Here is a 17,843-nt window from a genome sequence, read left to right as displayed (position 1 = left end):
TTTTTTTTTTTTTTTTAAGCGATGAGAAGCTATTGGAAGCCTCTAAGCAAGGGAAAATCATGCCCTGGTTTGCATTCTGACTGTTGAGTGCAGAGCGAAATGTGGGGAGGGGTGGAGTGGAACAGGGTACCTATAAGGAGTATTGTACTAGTTCAACAGGAAATAATAGCTTGGGCTGGGATGGTAACAATGAAAACCTTCAGGAAATACTTTCTTAAAGGCCCAGAGAGTAAATATTTTAGGTAAAAATTACGCCAAAAGGCAGACTGGAGACTGACAGGTACGTAGTTATATATGTATTTAAAACCACTGTCTTAAAAGTAAATAAATAAAAGTCATCCTTAGCTCAAGGGCCATAAAACAAAACAACAACCAAAACCAAGCGGCTGGTTGGATCTGGACCAAGGGTGGTAGTTTGTCAAGCCCTGGTTAAGGGACAACAGAAGAGGTGGGCCTTTGTAAAATAGATACGGCAATTCTTTGCAGAGTGGATCAGGGCTTGGAAAGAACTTTATTCCTCATGACTAGTGGAATATTTTTTCAAAGTCCTCACTTAGCCCCATAAGACGATTAGCCAGATTGATGTATCAGGATATAGAAATTTGGTTCATCTCATTTCCTTCTTTTCATAATCTAGAGATTGCATGGGGCTGGGGAACTCTATTTTATGTTTTGGGCATAGTACCTCAGTCCTATCAATGTCCAGGTAGATTTGGAGTTCCACAACTCCATTTACCCTGGGAATGCCACTGAATTTATCACTTGGCCATGACGTAGATATTCTATGGCCCAGAAAACCCCACTGACATTTACTAAAGGAGTGAGAACAAGATGAAAGGGAGCGGGTACCAATTCAGTTGCCACCTGAGTTATCTACCGTGAAGTTGAAAGACTGTAACTACCTACTACCAAGTAAAAGCTGGTCCCTGGCTCAGCCAACAATAGGAAATACAGGGTGTTCTACAGAGCAACACCTAATCCAAAGGGATTAATATAGCCCATAATCCACACCCATATAGTTCTCTTCTAAGTATACTGGACTCGAGTATACTTAGACAAATTAGTTTTTGTTTGCTCTTTACCATTTGCACATAAATATAAAGGAGTACATGATACAGAACAAGACGAGTGAATATAAATCACTAGATAGATAGAGTCTTCTTCCTTTAAAGTTAATCTTATAGTTTAGCATATATTATATCACAGTATATTACATCATATCAGTTTATATTATATGTTATATATATATATTATATACTACTTTCATATTATATATTTGTGTTATATACAAACATATTCATTAATTTATATTAACATATCTATATATTACAAAAAAAATGTTAATTTTAAAAAGTATTGAAAATTTGCCTGAGGGAAAAATGTTCATTGATTCCTGGTAACCACGAGTAACTTTTTAATGTTTCATTCTAGTCTTTTACATCTGCATTTTTTTCAGAGATGCAAACTTTTATTGTTGTTATTAATGTACCTTTGACCTTCAGGCATTAAAAGATATTTTTTATGCTTTGTTATTTTACCAAATATTTTAGCAATCTCATTTTCTATGGTATTGACAGTGCTTCCAAACCGTTTTTGATAGCCATGTGGCCAGCAGGTTTAAGGGTACTTCCGATATTCCCTTATTATAAATAATAATTTAAGAAACATTTTTCTCTCCAAAAACATCTTTGTTTTTTCAGATTATGTCTTTAGCATAAACCTAGAGAGTCAAATGTCACATGTCTTTCTAAGGCCAATTTGCCACCAAAAAAATCTATCGATTTTTTGCCTCCATGTCGGGGTGCGGGCATATACCCTTCTATAACATTGCCATCCCCAAAGATGCATATGTTAAATGAAGAGCTTTGAAAACTTACTGATGTAAAAAGCTTTATTCCCCTGTTTGCTAGATAAATGTATTCCTTACATTGAGTTGCTTTTAAATCTAACTCTTTTTTTTTTTTACATGGCTTTTAAGGAGTTACTGCTTTTTCATATGCCCAATTCTGGGGTGCTAATTAATCTCTACCTCTTTAAATTAATCTACAGCTTTTCTCTTGTTCTGAGAAGTAATTTTTCTATTTAAAATTATAAGCACATCATAATAATGATGATAATGATGATAATAATGATGATGATGATATCGTCCTTGGGCATGAGGGAACCTATGACAAGTGGGGCCCAACGTTGTAGAGATTACAGGAAGTGTCTCTGGGCAAGTCTCCCCCTAACTCCCCCCTCCCCAGTCTGTGGGGACAGATTTGGGCTTGTATGGCATTTGAATGCTCTTGATCTGTCCTTATGTAATAAGTATAACTCATATTAAGTATGAGTCACCCGATCCCTCGCCTGGGGCACCTCCGCTAGGCCTATAGAGCTTCCCACCTGCCTTGATCCCTGTCTGAAAAAAGATATTATGACTCAGCGCCAGGGAAGGGTGGTTCTTTGTGTCTGGCTAATGTCCTCAGCTCCAGGAAGCTTCAGGCTTGTGGTGTGGCAGCTAAGAGGAAGGCTGTGCAACCCACGTCAGCAGTGCCCCTTGGAAGGACCCCCAGACAGGAAGGGCCAGCCCTGAGGCCAGCCGGCCTTCACCACCCAGCCACCAGGTGTGGAGTGGAAACACAAGGGCACAGTGTCTATTTAGATTTTTAGTGACTTTTTCTTCCTTTCCTCCTGGCCGTAGGGTAGTCACGGTGACATGGATAATAATGACCATTAATATTTTTGAGCACTTCCCATTTGCCAGGTTTTGTACAAGGCACTTTATATCTACCTGTTCACATGTTTATTCCTCACAATAAGTTTGCAAAGTAACTACTACCATTATACCCATTTGACAGATGTGGAAACCAAAGCCCAGTGGGATTGATTTATTCAAGTCCACACAGCTGGGTAAGAGGCAGATCTAGAATTTGAACCCAGTTTCCAGGGCTTCCTCTCCTTACCACTAGACCAGTCTTCTTAACCTGTAAAGTGCAAATGAATCAATCACCTAGGGATCTTGTTAAAATAAAGATTCTGATTCAGCAGGTCTTGGGTAGGGGCTGAGGCTCTGCATTTCTAACAAGTTCCAGGTGAGGAAGTTGCTGCTGGTCCCCGGACCACATTTTAAGTAGCAAGTTTCTATATCATGGTATTTTCACTGTGCCTTGGGCTATTCTCTAGTTGGAAAAAATTTTATTCACACATCGCTTTATTTGTTGACCCATTCATTGTCCATCTATACATTCAACCAACATTCATGAATCCTCACCATTGGCCAAGCATTGAGAGTATAAAGATGGACACGTCTCCATCACAGAGAGAAAATCAATTCAACAAGGAGATACAACTTCCTACCACACATACATAATTATAATAGAACATGGTAAGTTTTAAAACAGAAGGACATTGCTCTGAAGCATGGTGCACAAAAGAAGGGGTGGCTCTGACAGTGAGTCAGGGAAGGCACCCCAAACATGAGGTGAGGAAGCCTAGGTATGAGTAGCCAGGTGTGATGTATTCATTGGCTGGAGACGTCCAATGTTCCAAGGAAAGTGAGCCCTTCTCTGAATTTCTAGCCCAAGATGAGTGGTGGGTAGAAAGGGAGAAGAAGCTCAAGGGATAGGCAAGGGAACATGTCTTCGCTGGAGACCATTCCCTCCCTATCCTTCTGCCCCCTTGGCTATTTTTGTGCCTTTCCTTATTCCTCTCCTTCCACCCCAGGCCCAACAACTGGTCACTACAAATTCCAGTCCAAATGTCATTCCTTTTTTTCTTCTCCAATGCTCCTGACTCATGTGTCTAGAAAGAAATTCTTCTCCATGGTTGCTTATTTAGCTCTTTTCCAGTGCCAGACACCTTGTTAAGATCTTTGCATACAATAAGCCATTTAATATTCTAAACAACCCTGAAATGTATTAACAGTTCTTTTATCTTGTAAATGAGGAAACTGAGGCACCCAATAGTTAAGTAACTTCTACAAGACCATCTAGCTCCAAAGTAGAATAGCTGGTTTGGAGGTAGGTAGGTTCTTAACTGCTCTTCAGCAGGGCCCCATAGCCACTAAACCTCTCCATCACCATTATCTTGAATTGCCCTGTTGAATACAAGATGGCTTTGCTGAATGCAAGCTTTCCCCTCACCAGGTTGTAACAGCCTTTGTAGGTAGTGCCTTGGGAAGACAGAGCAGGTTTGTGTGAGAGGAGCTTTGGGAGTAGGAAAATGAGAGTGAAGGACTAGCTAGAAATCCAGGTAGGGTCAAGAAAGGAGCAAAGATTCACAGGTTTATTTGTGATTGTACTTGTGGCCTATCCAAGAAAGGGCCTAATAGGCCCAACACTGCAGCCTTGAGAGATGCTTAAAGAATTTATCATCACTATCACTCGTAAACAAAAACCATCTGATGTATTGCTACAAGGTGAAGCCAGCCACCTCTTACAGCCAACAAGAAGGGCTCTAAATGTGTCCTAGGCCCAGAAGACAGGTCCAGTCTCCTTATAGCCATGGCAGTTACTAGAAGCAACCAACTTCATGAGTAAAAGAACTCACAGCCATGGGTCATTTGTTTCACCCTCAATACTGCAGTGCCCTGTCTCCCCGAGGCCCAGAAGGAACCACCAAGATTATCTTACAAATAATATCTTGAGGGCAAAAAATCATATTACTGTTTTTCAAAAATAATATACTCTAGCACAACTTTCTCCAAGTGTGGTCCCTGAACAAGCAGCAGCAGCACTACCTGGAACTTATTAAAATGCAAGTTCTTGGGCCCCACCCCAGACCTACTGAATCAGAAAGTCTGAGGGTGAGACTCAGCAATATGTGTTTTGACAAGCCCTCCAGGTGTACGCTCAAGTTTGAGAACCACTGTTATATTAATCAAGTATGGAGCCCTGGTGTCAGACACCTGAGGCTTTAAATCCTGATTTGGCCACTCAGTAGCTATTACTTTGTTTCTAGCTATTTAGGCTTTCTAAACCTCAGTTTCCCCACTTGTACAAATGAATAATATTAGCATACTGCTTTGCACACAGCAGTCAGTGAAGGTAAGTGGTTTTAATGTCAGTGGTTTTAGAATACGGTGGAGAGCTTGGTGGCGGGGTGGAAGATGGGAGTTGCTTATTTGTACCTTTATGGAATGTAGCAGTTTGGAAACTCCCTAGGGGCCTCTGTTGTACCTCCAATAGCTTAGAACTTCTCCTTCAAACACTTTTGCAAATCACTGTCTTAACAATAATAAATACAATGGGTGCTGAATTGTTTGTTTTTTTTTTGTAAGGGTATTAAGCAAGATTTGATAATATGCAAATATACTAGCATTTATAAGGGATTGGGTGCACAGCATGACCAGGGGATAAACAAATGTATAGATGGGTCTTATATAATAGCCTAGAAATTATTATTTTTATTCTGTAGGAGTGGGTATATTTTTTTAATGATTATGATTTCCTTTACCTGGCCAATTTTGTTAACTTATGATACTATCCGAGCACTCTGGCATAGAATGATATAATGGAACACCAAGCATCCATCACCCAGCTTTAACAAATACCAGCATATGGCAAATTTTCTCTTCTCTAGACTAGAACCCCTGCTGGATTATTTCAAAGCAAATTTTAGGTACTCATCATTTAATCTTTAAATGTTTTAGGATGGATCTCTAATAGGTAAGGATCTTATATTTTAAAACATAACCACAAACTATGCCTTTATACTTTTAGTGAAACACTGACATTCTGGTTCAAAATGTTGAGGGTCTTCTTGGAAAAACAGAGAGAGGCCTGAGGCTTAGAGGCTGATGGGAAGTAAGATATGGTAAGGACCTGAGGATGGGTCCTATCAGAGGTGGAGATAAAGGAAGTTTCCCTAAGGACTTTTTGTGGTCATTTCACCCTGGTTAGTCCTCTCATGCTCATGGATACGGAGTCCAGAGTAACCCTGGGGAGGCTCTCCTTGCAGTAACAGCAGACTAACGTGTAGTGAAGAAACCTCTCACCAAGAATAACTTTAAAAACCTAAATCCCATTAAAGAGCTATAAAGGCAGCCAAATCTACAGGGGCCAAAATCTCAAAAGAAGAACTCACTGAAGCAAACACAATAGTCTATACATCATTTTCCTTTGGGGCATTCACCAACTTGTAAGACTCATGAGCAGAGAGAGTGAGAGGCCAAGTCATGATAGATTGGGAGCTGAACATAGTTTCTGGCAGCCTTTTGGGGTGAGGGAGAAAGAAACTGAAGTTTAGGCTTCTAAGATAGCCAAGACTTGAAGGACCAAAATCTTGCAAAGAGAAGCAGAGAGGACAAAGCCTAATGTCTGAGCTCATATCCCCAGGAGACATCTGTCAATTCATAAGCTATATATTTTTATTGTTGAACCACCAAGAAGAAATAGGCCAAGAAGAAATAGCAGGAAGTAGGCTGTAGAAACAAACAGCTTTCAGAAAATAAAATTTGAAGTTCAGTTTCCAATAAATAGGCTAAGTTGAGATAAACTCATCAGATTCTCCATTAGGACTCTGAGAAAACTACACTCTCTATACAGCAAAGAAGAAACCGACTAGCTGAATATCAGGCTTGAAACAGCTCAGTCTTTTTCCACCTGCCCTACGAGAAGCCAAATTCTCATCTAGACTTTCTATACTTTTTCATATACAATGTCTATATCCACTGCTCAATCAAAAATTGTACGGCTAACAGAAGACAGGATTAAACAATGAGCAAAAAGACTAACGAAACAGAATAAAGATGAAGCAAACACTGAAGTTGTCAAACATAGATATTAAAATGATCATAACAAGACAGAAAATTTTCACCAGAAAACTGAATTTTATAAAAAGAATAAAATGGAAATTCTAGAGCTAAAAATTACAACTGCTGATATTAAGAACTCAGTAGATAAGTTTAGCAGCAGTTTCAACACAGAGGAACAGGGGAACTGGAAGAAACTGGAAGTTATCAAAAACTAGAAACTATCTAGGCTGAAATGTGAAGAGAATAAAAGATGAAAAAACACATAAAAGAGTGTAAGGGAGGTGTGGGAAATAGGTCTAAAATCTGTATAATTGGAGACCAAAAGGAAAGGGAGAGAAAGATGAAGAGAAACTTATGATGAGACAATAGCAAAGCATTTTCTAAAAGTGATGAAAGACTTCGAGCCATAATATTTTTAAAAATCACAAGTCCAAGGAAGAGAAATAAAAAGAAAAACACAACTAGGCATATCATGGTAAAACTACTAAAAAGCCAATGATAAAGAGACCTCAAAAAATACTAGTAAATTAAATCCAGCAGCATATTAAAAGAATTATACACCGTGACCAAGAAGTATGTCTCCCAAGAATGCAAGGGTGGTTCAACAATAAAAATCAACGTAGCATACTATATTAACAGAATGAAGAAAAAGAAAGATCATCTCAGTTGATGCAGAGAAAGCTTTTGACAAAATCCAACACCCATTCATTATAAAAATACTCAACAAACTTAGAATACAAGTTAATTTTTTCAACCTGATAGAGGGTGTCTCTCAAACCCACATAATACTTAACAGTGAAAGACTGAAATTTTTCCACTAAGATGAGGAATAAAACCAGATGTCTGCTCTCAACACTTCTATTCAACATTGTACCAGAAGTTCTAACCAGAGCTAATAGGCCAGAAAAAATAAAGCCATTTAGATTAAAATGGAAAAAGTAGACCTATCTCTACTTGTAGATAACATTATAGGATATATAGAAAATCCTACAAAACAACACACGCACACACACGCACCTTATTAGAACTAATAAACAAATTCAGCAAAGTTGCAGGCTATAAAATTAACATAAATAATCAATTGTACTCTTAAACACTAGCAATGAACAATCTGAAAATGAAATTAGAAAAATGATATCGCCAAAGATAAAGATGAAATCTTAAAAGCTTGCAGAGCAAAAAAGATGTATTATAGAAAATAAAGAGAGTTAGAGTGTCCTAAGTTCTGTATGCTTTGGGGGAATTGGTAAAGTACTCATTTATATTTAACTCTAATCAGTTAATGAGGTATGGTTTAATCTCTTGTGTAACCACCAAAATAAAAACAAAGTAATAAGTAACTAAGAATCTTACGGAAATGAATTATTTTAAAATGCTTAATTAATCCAAAAGAAAGAATAAAAGGGGGGAAAGATCATAAACAGATGGGAAGAATGGAAAACCAAGAGCAGGGTGGCAAATTAAAACTCATATATGTTATGTAATTACATCTCAGTAATTATATTACATATAAATAGAATAAATATTCAAGCATCCAAATTAAAATACAAAGATTGTCAAAATATTACTATGCTGCTTACTAAAGGTACATTTATAATATGAACCATTAAATATTGAAAGTAAAAGATACTAAGATATTAATTCTCCCTAAATTGAATTATAGCTTGTTTGTGGAAATTAACTAGCTGACTCTGTAATTTATATGAAAATGCAAAGGGCTAAAAATAACCAGAATAATCCTAAAAAGAAGCAAAGTTGGAAGACTTAACTCTACAAGATATCAAGACTTATCCTAAACGTATGTTAACTAAAACCATTTCATTATTGATACAAAGATAAACAAATGTATCGATAAAACCTAATAATCCAGAAACATCTACATATATATGTATGATCACTTGATTTATTATATAAATATTATGTTATACATGTAAATAGCAGTCCAGTGGGGGAAACATTGGTTTGTTCAATAAATGGTACTGGATTAATTAATTGAAAAAATTGAATTTTGGTTCCTACTTCACACCGTACATAAATATCATTTCCAGGTAAATTGTCAACCTAAATGTGAAGATTAAAAGTCAAGTTTCTAGAATAAAACAAGAGAGTATACCTTTATGACCTTAAGAAAATAGTAAACTGGACACTGATACCATCAATCTTTGAGAAAATAATTGATAAACTGGCTTTTTTTAAAAATAAAGAATTTCTATTTATCCAAAGATATTATTAACTTAGGGAAAGGAAAATACACAGAGTGGAATAATAGCAGATGGATGGATGGATGGATGGATGGATGGATGGATGGATGGATGGATGCAGAGAGAGAAAAGAGACAGACAGATAGACAGACAGACACACAGACAGATGAAACAGGAGATAAAAAGTTAGATATTTGCCAAAGAGCTCTTATCCAGACTATAAACTGAAATTCTATAAATCCAAAAAAGACTGACAATGGATGGAAAAGCGGGCAATGACCTGAATAGGTATTTCACAAAAGAAGATAACCAAATTGATAATATGCTTACGAAAAGATGCTCAATTCCCTTAGTCATCAAAGAAATGCAAATTAAAACCACATGAGATACTACTACATGCCAAACAGAATAGCTAAAATGAAAAAAATGTAATGGACATTACCAATGTCTGCAGAGATGTAAAGCAATTAGAGCTCACCTGCACTGTCTGTGGGAGAGTAAGTTGGATAACCACATTAAAGAACTGGCAGCACCTCCTTGAGCCAAATACCAGTAACCTCTGTAATTAAAGAGCGATTCTGCTCCTGGGTATGAACCCAAAGAAATATATGTGTACCAAGAGACAGTGATAAGAGTGTCAATGAGATCATCACATAACCATTAAACCTGGTAAAATCCCAAATGCCTATAAAAAAAAAAATAGAATGGATAAATACATTATGACACATACTTTAATATTAATCACATACAATAGCGAAAAGTAATAAATTACCATTATATGTATCAGCAGGGTTGAATTGCAAATACTGAGAAAAAAATAAATAGGAAAAAGTATATCCCATGCAATAATAGTTACTACATACATTTCAAAAACAGGCAACTCTAATCTATTAAAAATGAAATCAGGATTTTGGTTACGTTTGGGGAGGAGCAGGTGGTGGTCACTGGACCCACATACAAGGGGAGTCTAGGGAGCTAATGACTGTCTTCTGATCCAGGTTGTGGGTCACGTGGTATATTCTTTTGGTTAAAAACCTTTGAACTGTGTACTTAGAATTTGTATACTTTTCTGAATATATGCTGCACTTCAATAAAACATTTTTTTTTAATAGATCTGAGATATCAGTGATATGTGTCTGGTGAACTTGCATAATACTTTAAGAGAAGAGATGGTTCTGATGTGTCCCCGACATGTGTCTGGTGAACTTACATGGATCCTCCTTAGCTTTTGCTCATCTCCCCAAATAGAAGATACTGTGATATCTCTGTTGCTAACAGGCTGGGCTGCCCATGCTGGGGGGTTGTTGGGTCCAGCAGGGCTCAGCAGCAACATCTTCAGAGTCCCTGAGCCTAGATATGGCCCAACGTCGAGAGTCCTGGGGTGCCGCACGCTTAGCCTGCTCTTTTGCTAAGTGACTCATAATTTGGAAACGGAAACTCTCAGAGGCAAGCTTGAGTCTGGGCCGAAGGTATTCACAGGGTAAACAAATAGCTACAGGAAATTAAATTCACTTCCCCCTAACCCAAGTTTGGAGTTGGTAAAAGGCATCAAAAGGGCAATGGAGATTTCTAAGGTAATGACCAGAAAGATAAGAGGAGGGAGGCAGAAACAGCCTTGTCCAGAGACAAGGAGTCAAAGACACACATTGTGGGAAGAGAATAATAGTGATGACGAGAATACTAATAATAAAAATGCAGCAAGAATGCTGCCATTTAGTATGTCCTGACTGCAGGAAGGTATCATGCTAGTTAATTAAATATCTGCATTTTCTTACTTAATTCTCATATTACCCACTCTGAGGCAGTGTTACATCTACATAGACGAAAAAATGGAGGCCTGCTTGAGGAATTCCCATTCATAGCACGTGCTCACCCCTTTGCTAGCTGGAGTCAGAGAACCGAAAAGAAATAGACTTAGTTTGTAGATGCACTTACGGCATGTGCCAATTATGGTAGGATTTCTGGGGAGATCTCATAATGTCGGGAAGGACATTGGTACCACCCTAGAGCAAGGTTTCTCTCCCTCGGCACTGATGACTGCTGGAGCCCGGTAATTATTTGCTGCAGGGTCGACCTGTGCATCCTAGGATGTATAGCAGCATGAATGTCTACTACGCTGGGTACTTTAGAAAGTAATCTCATTTAAACTCCCAACTACCCTGCGAGAAAGATATTACAGTCATTACGCTATGAGAGAAGAAGCTAAGGACCTAGAGAGGTTAAGGGAATATTCCAGAAGCAGTTAGCCAGTAAGTGGCAGAACTGGGATTTAAATCCAGACTCTGAGTATGATTCTCTCCACGCTTACATGCAAAACTTGGCATCAGAAGATCGGAGGGATCTGCTGCTCGCTGCAGGGGATCTGACCCCTAGCAAACTGCTTGCTTTCTTTGCACCTCAGTTTCCTCATCTGTACCCTCCCTGTCCTGCCTATCAGGACCCTCCCTGTCCTGCCTATCTCACTGGATGAGCTTACAGAACCAACGGGGGAATTCATGAGAAAGCTTCTTGACTTAATGGTAATCCTTGAAATTTATTCGGGCTTTGTAGTTTGCAGTGATCTCATTTAGGTCAGTTTTGTATTCAGTGTGCCAGGAGGTGACCAAAATCTGAAAAGTTCTTCCATCTCCTGGGAATTAGTTTTACTTAATTTTCGAAAGTCTATTGTGACACTACTTTTACTTAATTTTTGAAGGTCTATTGTGACACCAAGTGCCGTGATTCACTTGGCAAGCTCTACGGTACACCGAGAAGCTTCCAATTCAGACACAAAGCCTAGTTTCAGACATCAATTCGGACCAAGCCTTTGGCATGTCTCGGGAGACGACTGAAAGTACTACCTTCTACAAAGGACAGAAGAGGTGACGAAACCTGGGCTTTCCTCTGTGGTTGGAGCCCATGAAAGATTCCAGTCTAAGATTTGAAAGCAGGTTCACAGTGAAAGTGAGTTAGTGACTCTCGGTGCACGCAAACTCCATATAGTTCTGCCAGCTGCAGTCAGTGACTCATCCCTATTCAGCCACCCAAACATCAGTGAGAACCTGGTCTAGGAAAGGTATGTGGTTTATCTGGCTGCATAATCAGTGAAATCAGAGATATGTCCCAAACCAGCATATCTGAGACTAGTCACGTTCACTTGAAGAACGTCTTTTCTCATGGTGATAATTATTTTTCTCGTCTTCGTTTAGCAGTTATCATGGCTGAAGATAAAAGGAGAGAAGGAAACTGCTTTTCAATAATCCAGTCAAGAGACTCGGGTAGAAGTAGGAGCAAAAGCATGACATATTAGTCAAAGGGGAGGATTTAGACCAGTTATTTTCAAACCTTAGTGGATACAGTGTTACTGTGGAGCTTGTTTAAATGAACCTTTCTCAGCCCTGGCCCTTGAGTTCCTGGTTCACTAAGTAATTCTGCATCTGATAGTTGCAAAATCCTACTGGGAAAAAGACTCCTTGAAATTATTTCCTAGTCATCACCTGCTTTTGTTTGGTGATTTCGTTTGTTTCTGATTTAGGATAGTCTTACTCACCATGTCATCCTACTTTGAGAGACTCTCATTTTGGAGGTTCACAGAAAAAGACAGAGGGGTTAGCCAAGACCTTCAAGGTCCAGTAAATCACCAAGGAGCAAATATGAATGACAGACACACTTTTTTCTATGTGTGTTTCTTCAATCCTTATTGTCATTCTCCTTTTTGCTTTAATAAATAATTCTCTTTATCATCGTGGAGCAGAAGTAAATGTCATGGCACGCACTTTTTCTTCTTCATCTCATGCTTTAATTTCTACTACAGTTGCAAAAAGCTACTACCTCAAAAAGCAATAATCTCTGCTAGGACTCCTTTCTATTAGAGCACCTGTGTCCTGGTCTGTCACATGTGCCCACTGAGACAGGGACTGCATACACCAGAAAGTCCACCTGTTGCAAGTATGCCTCCTTTGTAAGACCTGCAGAGATTCTTTGGACCTGGGTCTCTGTTAGCTCAACTGTCTCAGTCAGAAGACACTAGGTTGTGCTACAGAAAAAATTAACCCTGGAATTTCAGTGACATAACTTCATAAAGGTCCCCAATGCAGGCCAATGGGCAGGCCAACTCTGCTCCGCATTGTCACTCGGGGATCCAGGCCAACAGAAACTCTGTCGCCTTGTAGCTTAACCATCTGAAACACATAGCTCCCGAGGTCATCTCAGCAGGGAAAGAGGGCAATGAAAGGTACATGTTGGTTTTCAACTCCCTTGTTTCAGGAGTAACACATTTGAAATTCCCTATATCTAGTTCTCTTCTTCCTAGGCACTGAAGATGACTTTTCAGTCCCTTGCACTTAAGCCAGCACCATGTGACCTGTTTTGACCAATGAAATATGAGTACGAATCTCTCCAAGCAGCCTGATAAGTTGGACCATCTCATAGAATGAACTTTGTACAATTTACTAAGATTTAACATGAGTATCAATACGTCCAACTTGTTAAGATCACCTTAAAGGCTTTAATTGAAATGTCTTCACCATTCTATTATTAAGGTTGACATTTGATGCTGATTTTTGCTGGACAATCTTTATCAAGATAAGAAAGGTTCCTGCACTTTTATTTTTAGGCAAACATGTAGATTTGTTAATAAAAGTAAACTTAAAAATGAACGATATTAAAACATTTCAATGATACGACACCAGAAAACTACAATGCAGCTCAGCTAGTAGTTACCAAAGCCTTCGCACTAATTTGGTGGGAAAGCATTTTGCGAGGTATGGCTAGAGACGTGTCTGCTCTGATTTGGTTGGGATCTTCTTCCCCTTCATCATCAAGTTTCCATGTCATGTAAGGATCTCTTTTGGTGCCTACACCAATCCATTTTAGAATGGCTACTTTCTGGTGTCAGAGGTAATATTATCATTGCAGAGAATGACCAGCTTTGCCCCAACTGCTGTTCACCCTGTAAAGACTAAACAATATCTGCCTCCACCTTGGTTCATTTTTTTCTCTAACACTCTTGCACTTGTGTTCCAATTTGCTCCTGCATTCATGCAATGCCAAAGGAAAGGATTAAAGTGTGACTTTTTCCTGCTCTTGGCTAAAGGTCTGTGGATCACTTCTATAAAATGCATACTACAACTGCAAAGAGAAGACAGTTTCCTTCCTCTCCTTCTTTTAGAAGATATGAGCATTTCTCAGGGCAAGTGTTGCCTGGAATGCTCTCTCTCAAGTCCCTTTCTCTATCTCCCTCTTTAACCTGCTTCTCCAGCTCCAGAAGCTGGAATAGAAAGCTCATGATTTGCAGCAGACACACTGGCATTTGGTACGAACCAGGCAGCCACATGCAAACCAAGACTGCTATCGCTATGGTTTCCCATGCTTTGACTGCCAGTGTCCTAACCTGCCTCCACCTTGGCACAAGTGGAGACCTGGGCGAGTGAAGTTGCGTGAGAAAGGCAGGCTTCCTAGCATAGTGGGAAGAACACAGGATTCAAATGTGGGCCACACGTTTATTAGCCGTATGACCTGCAATAAATAAAGTAACCTCTCTGGGTCTCAGCAACTCAGCAAACTGGAGACTAGGATCTTGCTGTAAGAATTAAAAGAGATTGTGTACGAAATTTTTAGGCCAGTACCTGACTCATCCAAAGACCTCAGAATGGATGTTTCCTAAAAGGGGACTGATTGATTCATCTAGTTTGCTGTAAAATATTTCCCAGGTCCTTCAGCTACAATAAAAGGCTTAGAGCAGGCAAAGATGAAGTCTGTCTACTGACTAAATGATGAATGGGCAGGAAAGAAAGTAAAGCTAGGACTTAGCTAAGAAGGAAAAAATAGACATGATGACATATTTACCTTTTCAGATAAGCATCCCCCATTTTCCAAATCAACCCAGAAGCCTTTTTATTTGCTAATGAATCAACTCCAAAGCATGTGCTCTGGGAAATCATGACACGCCTAATCATTTTAGCAATAATCCCTGAAAAATTGGCCATTACTGGACGTGACCAACCATTGGGTTGTAACAGCCTGAAGCCAGATTATTAACAGCAAATGCGAAGATGATTATTTTAGCAAATTGCCACTGATTGGTAAATTCAGAACACAAAGGCCTCATGCCTGGCTGGAGTCTCTGGAAAATCATTTTATGGCCATAATAAATGTCTACTGCTTGAGATATAAAAGTCATTTAAGTCTGTTTTCTCTCTGTTTGGGGCAGAGAGGTACCTAGTCATGGGCAGCAATGGGTAGGAATTTGTGGGTGGGCTGAAGTGGAGGGTTCTGGGGAGTTACCACCACTACCCTCTAATTTTCAGAGCGCATTTTTCTATTCGTGGAGCCAAATGGAAGTCCAGTGGATTATGAGGCTCATTGTAGACATAATGTGGTAGCCACTCTCAGTGAAATTATCATACCAATAGTCAGATTTTTATTGTTGTTGTTGTTGTTGTTATTTATAGGAGATAGGAGGCCCAACTCAAAATAGTTTAAATAAAAATGGAATATTTGGGCTCATTTAAATGAAAGGTCCTGAAATCTGACTAGCTTCAGGCCTGGCTTGACCAGGGGGATCACACAGTGGCTCCCAGACTTAATTCTTCTTTGTCAATCTCCTCACTGTTCCTCTTCTGTGTCAGTCACACAGAGGGGCGAGGTGGGACAGCAGGTCCAGACTGGCTCCTCTCCAGGCACACATCTGCTTCTCAGAAGACCCAGCAACAGCCCCACTGCCTGTAATTTGGATCCTGTTCTTTACCACAAAACCACAGTGACGGGTACATGGAGCTCCCTGGCCAGAACCACAGGACAGAACCATTCCTGGAGAAAAGCACAGGTCCTGAGAACAAGGGTTGGATCCCCGGAAAGATATCAAGATGCTCTAACCAAAAGAAGGCCTGGAAGGAGGACAGACACCTCCCACCAAAGAAATGTCCACTGGAGTGTGAAAATTAATCCCTTGGTTAGAAAAAGGCTGTATCGTCTATGGCCATGCTACCCTGAACAAGCTTAATCCCGTCTGATCTTGGAAGCTAAGCAGGGTTGGGCCTGGTTAGTACTTGGATGGGAGACCACCTAGGAAGAGTAGGTGCTGTAGGCATAAAAAAATAAATAAAAATTTAAAAATAAGGGATTGTAAGCTGACCAGGTTCTTGCAATCTGTGAGGTCAACCAAGGGTTGCCCTGCCTAAAAAAGAAAAAAAAAGAAAGAAAGAAAAAGAAAAAGGCTGTATCTTGAGAGAGACTAAAATCGGTCACAGACTGGTGGTGGGCTGGCTAGGAAGCCATTGTCAACAAAAATGATTGCAGTTGCTCTTAATAGCTTCATCATTGAAAAGGGGCATGAAAAGGGAAGGGGATTGTTTGAAGAGAACTTTTTGGTCAACATGGGAACTCAGAGTTTCTGACTTGATGCTCAGTCTATATTCTCACTGTATGACCTTCTGCGTTGAGAGCTCATAAGGTGGCCATGTGCATGGCCTTATTCTCCTCTGGGCAAACTTAGCCAAAGAGCCTAAATGTTAACACAGAGAGAAGAAAGAGTGAGGGCCGGGGAGCAACGGTTGCCATGCTCGCTTTTCTTCCCTCACCCGCTCACACAGACCCCACCACACTATCCAGATGTGCATTCCTCTTAGTCCCGATACGCCCTCAAACCCTCCTCCAAGAAGCTTCTGAGTGGCCCCCACCAACCAATTACGTGAGACCCCTGACACCAAACTCATTTGTCATTTATCTAGTGGGTTCCGCCGTCCCATTTTCATGCTGGCCCGGTAAAATCGTTCCTGTGCCATCTCCACAGCATGGCACAATGTTAAGGCTGTCGATTTCAGAGTCAAATGGATCCACGCTCAGATATCAGAGGCAGACCCTGACACAAGCATTTCAGTGCATTTGGTTTATTGAGGGTGAATCCCTGGAAGCACTGGTCGGGGAGTAGGGAGGTGAGAAGGAGAAGGAAAGGCAGTAAATAAAAAAATAAACATCAGTATCAACAGAGTGACCACTGTAGGTAGCTGGAACTCACTCCCCTGGGGATTCTGGGACCTTTCATAGAACAGAATGTGGCACTGGAGTTCTCCCACACTGGGAGTGGGAGGCAGGGATCTTCCCTAAGTTGAGGGAAGCCCCCAGAAATGGGCAGAGAGGGCTCTGTTGACCAGAAAAAGCTCTTGAGCAGAGGAAGGCAGGTGCCAGCAGCTGAAGGTCAGGCTAGTACATATTCAAACATGCAAGGGTGGGGCCCTTGGGCATCTGTTATTCACTACAATTCATTTAATTTACGAAACCTGGAACGTGCCTTATTTTTCCAAGCTTCCTTATTTCTACCAACCCGATCAGGAAACCAACGCCTGTTTCATAGGGCTATTCTGCAGGTCAACTGGATGATGGTTGTCGAGCCTCCCATACTTGGGAGACTACGTTAGTTATTTTCTCCTTGCCTTGTACTTCGGCAATAGCAGAGAAGCAGCTAGATTTACAGGACTCCTAGCAGAAGGGCAAAGCACATCCTCCAACCCAGGACGAAACCAATTTAGAGTGAAACAGTATCCAATGGATTCTCGCTTTAAACACAAACACAAATGGATGAGGCTTTCTTGGCCAAAGTAGAGGCAAGGTTCTTCATTTATTTAATCGGATTTAATCTTCATTCTCTTTAGTGAATGCTGGAAGAAAACAATTAAGCAAAATGGTGAAACCGTTTATCAAACTGAAAGAAGAACCCAACTCAAGGCTGAAGCCTGATTCCAGAGGAGCGGGAAGGGGAAGGATGGGAGTGAGGCAAGAAGAATAATCACATTTGTTGCCACTGGTCACTGGGAACTTTAAGTATTACTCTGTGGTTTCTCCATCATCTGTTATAAACTCAGAGTTTTCTATCTGCGTAGATTCTCACAGCTCCACAACTTTGCACAAGCTTTTCCCTCTGCCTAGAA

At 40.0% G+C, this 17,843-nt stretch overlaps 1 pseudogene; it reads left to right on the top strand.

Annotated features, from left to right (window-relative positions):
* The first annotated feature begins 15,887 nt into the window (after window positions 1–15,887).
* Window positions 15,888–16,006, top strand: LOC120623143 (uncharacterized; annotated as a pseudogene).
* The last annotated feature ends 1,837 nt before the right edge of the window (window positions 16,007–17,843 follow it).

The sequence above is a fragment of the Pteropus medius genome, unplaced genomic scaffold, assembly GCF_902729225.1.
Source record: "Pteropus medius unplaced genomic scaffold, Ma_sr-lr_union100, whole genome shotgun sequence".
NCBI lineage: Eukaryota > Metazoa > Chordata > Mammalia > Chiroptera > Pteropodidae > Pteropus > Pteropus medius.
This window is presented reverse-complemented; position numbering and strand designations above follow the sequence as displayed.